This window comes from Oryctolagus cuniculus, chromosome 15, assembly GCF_964237555.1.
Source record: "Oryctolagus cuniculus chromosome 15, mOryCun1.1, whole genome shotgun sequence".
Lineage (NCBI taxonomy): Eukaryota > Metazoa > Chordata > Mammalia > Lagomorpha > Leporidae > Oryctolagus > Oryctolagus cuniculus.
The window spans coordinates 13,883,846-13,891,311 of record NC_091446.1 but is presented as its reverse complement, the minus strand read 5'-3'; the positions used below and the strand labels follow the sequence as shown (position 1 = coordinate 13,891,311).

Below are 7,466 nucleotides of genomic sequence, written 5' to 3'. Positions count from 1 at the left end.
AGGAGAGGAGAGGAAGAGGAGAGGAAGCGGAGAGGAAGAGGAGAGGGAACGAGGAGAGGACGAGGAAGAGGAGAGGAGAGGAGAGAAGGAGGGGAGAGGAAGAGAGGAGAGGAGAGGAAGGAGGAGGGGAGAGGAGAGGAGAGGGAGAGGAGAGGAGAGGAGAGGAGAGGAAGAGGAAAGGAGAGGAAAAGGAGAGGAGAGAGAAAGGAAGAGGAGAGAGAGGAGAGAAGAGAGAGAGGAGAGGAGAGGAGAGGAGAGGAGAGGAGGAGAGGGAGAGGAGGAGGAGAGGAGAGAGAGGGAGAGGAAGAGGAGAGAAGGGAGAGGAGAGGAGAGGGGAGAGGAGAGGAGAGGAGAGGAGAGGAGAGGAGAGGAGAGGAGAGGAAGAGGAGAAGGAGAGGAAGAGGAGAGGAGAGGAAGGAGAGGAGAGGAGAGGAGAGAAGAGGAGAGGAGAGGAAGAGGAGAGGAGGGGAAGGAGAGGGAGGAGGAGAGGAGAGGAGAGGAGAGGAGAGGAGAGGAGAGGAGAGGAGGGGAGAGGAGAGGAGAGGAAGAGAGGAGAGGAGAGGAGAGGAGAGGGAGGGGAGAGGAGAGGAGAGGAGAGGAGAGGAGAGAGAGGAAGAGGAGAGGAGAGGGAGAGGGAGAGGGAGAGGAGAGGAGAGGAGAGGAGAGGAGAGGAGAGGAGAGGAGAGGGGAGGAGGAGAGGAGAGGAGAGGAGAGGAGAGGGAGAGGGAGGGGAGAGAGGGAGAGGAGAGGAGAGGGAGAGGAGAGGAGAGAGAGAGGAGGGAGAGGAGAGGAGAGGAGAGGAGAGGAGAGAGGAAGAGGAGAGGAGAGGAGAGGAGAGGAGAGGAGAGGAGAGGGAGGGGAGAGGAGAGGAGAGGAGAGGAGGGGAGAGGAGAGGAGAGGAGAGGAGGGAGAGGAGAGGAGAGGAGAGGGAGGGAGAGGAGGAGAGGAGAGGAGAGGAGAGGAAGAGGAGAGAGAGGAGAGGGAGAGGGAGAGGAGAGGAGAGGAGAGGAGAGGAGAGGAGAGGAGAGGAGGGAGAGGAGAGGAGAGGAGAGGAGAGGGAGAGGAGAGGAGAGAGAGAGAGAGAGAGAGGGAGAGGAGAGGAAGAGGAAGGAGGAAGAGGAGAGGAAGAGGACAGGAAGAGGAGAGGAGAGGAGAGGAGAGGAGGAATCAACAGCAACCACAACAACCACAACAATAGTTGAGTGTCTCCCACAGATTCCTAGATTTTGAAATCCCAGAGTGTGGGTTTGCTTACCAGTTTTTGTGCTTTCTCTTCCCTCTGCTGAATGCTGTTCTCAGCCATCCATATGGTTTGCTCCTACTCTCTTCAGGTCTTGATTCAAATGCTACCTTTTAGTGGTGCCATCCCTGGCCACGTTCATTTGAATTGCAAGCCCCTCCTTATCCTAAACACACATCCCCTCCATGCTTTGTGTTTCTCCTGGAAAAGTCACTATTTAACATACATCACATTTTATTTCTTTATGCTGACATATCGTCTGTCTCTGAAATATGCTGTACTGAAATGTGCACTCCTTGAGGGCGAGGGTCATTTTTCCACTACTGAACCCCAGTGCTAACAGGATCTAACAAATTATAAGCACCCATATTTCTTGAGTAAATTAATAAGTCTATTTCCCAGCCTTTTGATGTGATTGCAAAAGGCTGCTCACAGTGAGATAGAGAAATGGCTCATTTAGAAAGTGGAAATAAGGGAGATAGGAAATAATAAGGCGATTTATATGACTTTTTAACCAATTAAAACTAGTTTCATATAGCAGAATATATTTTGAATATTCCTTTAAAGAATTCTTGGGTCACGGAAGAAATAAAACATTTTAATGGCAGAATACATTAAAATACAATGACTTAGAGTTGAAGAAATTTAAAAAAGAGCAAGTTAAGTTGGAGGAAGAATTTAATTGATAAAAATAAAAGGCAACATGTTATAAAACAGGAAGGCTTTGTGGTGCAGCTGGTTAAGCCGTTGCCTCTTGGGATGTACACATCTCATATTGAAGCTCCTAATGTGCCTGAGAGGCAGCGGATGATGGCCCATGTATTTGGGTTCCTGCCACCTATGTGAGAGACCCAGAGAGACTGATGGAACTCCTGGCTCCTGGCTTCTGCTTGGCCCAGCCCTGCATGTTGTTGGATATTTGGGAGGTGAGTCAGCAGATGTAAGATCTCTGAGTGTGTCTCTCCCTCTCTGTCATTCTGCCTTTCAAATAAATAAATAAATCTCAAAAATAAAAGATAACCAAAAGAAGAATTGACAAAACTATGTGAGAGTTGCTTAATAAAATGTAAAATAGAAAACCATGGGAACAAATTTAAATAAACAAAGGGAAATAACTTTACGTATGGAGGAAGTTGAAATGGCTATATTTTACATAAATTCATACTAAGAGAATTAAAATTATAGATGAAAATCTTACCTTTTATACCAGAATAAAATCCATATGAGTGAACATTTGAAAGCAAAAAATGAAACACTAGAAGTATGAAAAGAATATAGTGAAATTGTTAATAACCTTGTAGTGACAGACTTTTCTAAACAGGACCAAACTCTGAAGCTATTAAGAAAAACTAATAATTTTTTGCATAAAATACAAAACCTTTATATGGCAAAAGTGAAATAAATCAAATAAAAGCATAAGCAACAATGTAGAACATATTTGCCAGGTATCTGCCTAAAACAGAACCAATTTCTCTACTATTCAGAGTTTTTACAAATAAATAAGAGACAAACTTCAGAAAAGTGCATTAAGGATCTGAAAAATATATTTACAGAAGATGTACACATGACCACAAATGCAAAAAAGAATTTTCAACTGTTCTGGTAATTAAATAAAGAATATTCAAATTTTCTTGTAATTAAAGCAAATTAACTTCTTGGTAATTAAAGATATGCAAATTAAAATAGGAAAGTTTTCCATTCTAGTGGTTCAAATATGGTGCTTATTCTGGTGTGTATATAAAAACAGAAGGCGTGGTGTTTGTGAAGCAGTAGGTTAAACCTCCCTGTGTGCAGGTTGTAGTCCTGCCTCCTCTGTGCTTCCAGTTCAGCTTCTTGCTGTTGTGTTTGGAAGGAAGCAGGCGATTGCCCTAGTGTTTGGGCTCTTGCCACTCATATGGGAACCAGATGTTTCTGGCTCCTGGCGTCCATCCTGGCCCTGCCCCTGCCCCCCGCACTGGCTGTTGCAAGCATTTGGGTGAAACTGTGATGGAAAATTTCTCTCTCTCTCTCTCTCTCTGCCACTCTGCCTTTCAAATTAATTAATTAATACATATTTAAAGAAAAGTGGGCCGGCGCCACGGCTCAATAGGCTAATCCTCCGCCTGCGGCACCGGCACCCCAGGTTCTAGTCCCGGTTGGGGCGCCGGATTCTGTCCCGGTTGCTCCTCTTCCAGTCCAGCTCTCTGCTGTGGCCCAGGAGTGCAGTGGAGGATGGCCCAAGTGCTTGGGCCCTGCACCCCATGGGAGACCAGGAGGAGGCGCCTGGCTCCTGGCTTCGGATCAGTGCGGTGCACCGGCCGCAGCGGCCGTTATGGGGTGAACCAATGGAAAAGGAAGACCTTCTCTCTCTCTCTCTCTCTCTCTCTCTCTCTCACTGTCCACTCTGCCTGTCAAAAAAAGGTGAAATCTGTGTGTAGCTTTCCATGTTGTATGATTGTTCTCCATTATTTGTTCTCCCTGTCTGTATGGAGGAGAGTATGCCAAGTTTTAACACCTTCCTCCTTGCATGTTTCTATCGTTGCAACCTTTTACTCTGCCCCAAGAGTAACGTGTTTAGAACAGGGCCTAGCTTGGATCACGCATGAAAAAGACTGGTAGATCAGAGCCAGAACCAGCCTAAAACCATTGCAGCCAAAACATAAGAGGAGTAAGAAATAAACCTTAATTTTTGTAAGCCAATAATATTTGAATGCTATGTGTTACCACACATACCCTAGTAAAAACTGATGGATACACCTCCCAGTTTGCATTAGTGATAGAATGACTTGCATAATGGCTCATTTTCCTCTGCTGATTAATAGCAGTGCAACATTTCTCTTAGATCATCACTTTTTTAAGTCTTTAAATTCTGTCATATGTGACATTTAGGGCTCAATCTGCTTTTGCTATTTTAATAATTAATAACATAAAGCAACCAGACTGGGTATTGCTTGGTTAAGAAGTACCCTTTTTTTTCCTTTGTGACTTTTTTATTATTAAGGCGATTTCATATGCATTATTAAAAATTTTGAGAACATAGATAAGTATAAAAAGAAAATAAAAACCACTTGTGATCTCACCATTATTAATATTTTTGGTATACTTCTTTGAATTTTACTTTTTTTCCATTACAAATATCTTTACAAATTCTCCATGAACATTTCAGTGAGTGCAAAATGTTCTTCAATATCATAATTTTAAAGCGTATCCTTTATTATTGCCCACTTAAGTTATTGGCCCAATTTCAAATTATTAATTTTACAACAAGCATGTTGCTTTTAGAGAACTATTAATCCTTTATTTTCTAAATGGCCTTAATACCTTATGATAATACTTAATTTGCTTTATCACATTTAGTTTCCTTTGACTTTATGCTTTTTTATGAGCATTTTCTTATGGATAAGAGCAGAGCTGCAAATAATTCTGATGTTATGAACATAGCAAAAAAGGAACAATTATAAAAATCTTCATTTCAGGAGCCAGTGTTGTGGTATAGCAACTTAAGCCACCGCTTGGGATGCCAACATTCCATATCAGAATGTCAGTTCAAGTCTTGGATACACTCCACTTCAGATCCAGCTCCCTGTTAATGTACTTAGGAAGCAGCATATAATGGCCCAAGTACTTGAGTCCCTGCTACCCATGTGGGAGATCCAAATGGAGTTCCGGGCTCTTGACCTCTGCCTGGCCCAGCCCCAGTTGTTGCAGCCGTCTGGGAGGTGAACCAGAGGACAAAAGAGATTTCTTTCCTTCTCTCTGTTACTCTGCCTTTCAAATAAATAAATAAACCTTTAGAATTTTTTTATTTCATAATCCAGATATTTTTTCATAAACTGAATAATATAGTTGAGAACTAGATGGGGAAAAGCTACAGATTACAAAAAATAAAGGCAAGTGCACATTCCATGAAAAATAGAAGACTGTACTGGAAAACCATGATCCACATATGAAATCCCCAAACCACTGGATATGTGTGTGCTTCAAGAGGAAAAACAGAATGGATCCCAGGCAGGAGAAGCATTAAAATGCTGCAATACACTAGGAATAGGTCGAAGAAGGTGTGTGTCAATACTTCCAACAAGAGGTAACATAAAAGGCAACTAGAGAATACAGGGGAAGCAAAACAGCACAGAAAGGCATGGTCCAAGTTTGGAGCAAACTAAAATGACATTGATCTTGAGCAATTCAAATATTAGGAAAGAATGCATTTGAATACTCACTTGAAAGGAATGGGTATCTGAACAATGTAAGTGCAGAGAAGGAAATGTAATTACAGCATGCTGGTTGGCTCTGAAGGCAAAAATATTTATCTAGTCATAATAACTTAATTTCTGTTTATTGATTTTCAACTTTTTGGAGTCAGCCTCCAGACAAAACACGGGCGACTTCATTATAATTGTAGAACAACTCTGAGTGTTATGAATCTTGACAGTCAGAGTATGGAAGCACAGTTGACAGACCTCAAAAGTGGAAGAGGGAGGAAGAAAGGGAGAGCCAGCATCCCTGGGAACCTCCTCCTACAGAGGTGAGGAGTCAGCTTATGAGGAATGCGAGGTATTGATCAAAAGGAAAGGACTGCTCCTGAAATTTGTAGTGGAAGCTAATCAGTAAGCTAAAGATGTTGTTGACTGCATTGGAGGTAAAGCTGAGACAAAGTGGAGAGTAAGACATGCTGGACTATGGAGTTGTTAGCTCTTAGCTCCAAAACCAGCCTCTCAGCTCCTGGGGCCAGAGGCAGTCAATGCCATCCTAACAAGTTGGACGCTATCTCATAGTTCTATAAGAGGAGAAAATGAGAGAGAGAGAGAGAGAGAGAGAGAGAGAGAGAGAGAGAGAGAGGATGAATCAGTCTTCCATCTGCTGGTTCCTTTCCCAAATGAGTTAAATTTGGGGCAGGTGAGTTTGGCCAAGCTGTTGGAGATTTAAGTTTAATAGTTTATCAAGCAGAACAGAACTGGAGAGATTAAAAAGTCCTTTACTTAGAGTTGAAAGTTGAAACCCAGAGAGTGCACAGGTATCAGGAGCAGAAAAGCAAGCAGCAGGCTAGGCCCAGCTGGAGCAGCTATTTTTAGGAAGGAGAGAAAAGGGGTCAGACAATGCAACTTCCGGTCCTTACCTACACCTGGAACCTTGGGGCTTGCTTTCCCTCACACCCATCACGTGCTGGTGCTGGTGGGCCTTGCCACCCAAGACAGCCTCCGCTGTGCCTGCACACCATACAGAGACTCATTTGTAGCTGTTTCCTCACCACAAACACACACACACACACACTCACCCAACTCTTTACTGAAATCCACCATTCCTTTTGCAGATGATAACTATACCTAGAGCAAAGAAAAACTGACAAACTGTCCCCAAGAGTTTGATTGTTAAAGCCATTAAAAAGTAGAGAGAAATACTACTTAGCTTTATAAATTCTGATGCATAATTCAGCATGAATGAACCTTGAAAACATTTTGCTGAGTTTCATAAACCACAACAGGACAAATAAATGATTCCGTATATAGGAGGTACCTAGAATAGGTAATGGAGGATTATTGTTTAATGGTAACAGATTTCAGTTTGACATAATGAAAAAGTTCTGGGGAAGAATGGTGGTGATGGTTGTACAACAGTGTGAAGAACTTACTGCACTGAATTTTCAACTAAAAATGGAAAAAATGGTCATTTTTATGTTAGGTATATTTTGTTACGATTTTTTTAAGACGTGAAGCAAATTGATGTCGAGTACAGGGTTTGGGGGCACTGTGTTTGCCTGTAAGAACTTCAGGGTGCACTCAGCATTGACTCCATCCCCTGGGCTTAACTTCCAGTGCTCAGTGAGATACTTTCCAGGGCTCGCTGATCCTTTCAGCCTTCCGTATGAGTGGCCATGAACTTGAAGCTTGCGGCGCCGTTCATAATGCAGAAGGGTGAAGACCAGTCTTTAGATAAGGCTGAGCCCTAAAGCCTGGAATACCAACTACTTCCCAATAAAGGGACCATGAAAACGATGTTCTTCTCACCTTCCCACACCCCTCCACTTTCCAGATCTGGGCATGAATTTTGTGATGAGTGGAAGCCTAATGGTGTGATGGTAAAAGGATTTTTTTTTTAAAACAACTGAGGTAAGGGTGAACCAAGGCGTTTACTTAAGACAGGGATTTACCCAGACCTGACCTATGTGCCATACAAATTTGCCTCTTTTTTTTTTAAAGAAAGAAGTAAACTTTCTGAAATTAGCAAACAAGGAAGGGATTGTCAGAGG

General features: G+C 42.8%; 1 protein-coding gene across 1 annotated transcript in view; it reads left to right on the top strand.

Annotated features, from left to right (window-relative positions):
- LOC100339265 (pancreatic triacylglycerol lipase) overlaps positions 1–7,466 on the top strand; it is a 103,709-nt gene that overhangs the window by 5,402 nt on the left and 90,841 nt on the right. The window lies entirely within an intron of this gene.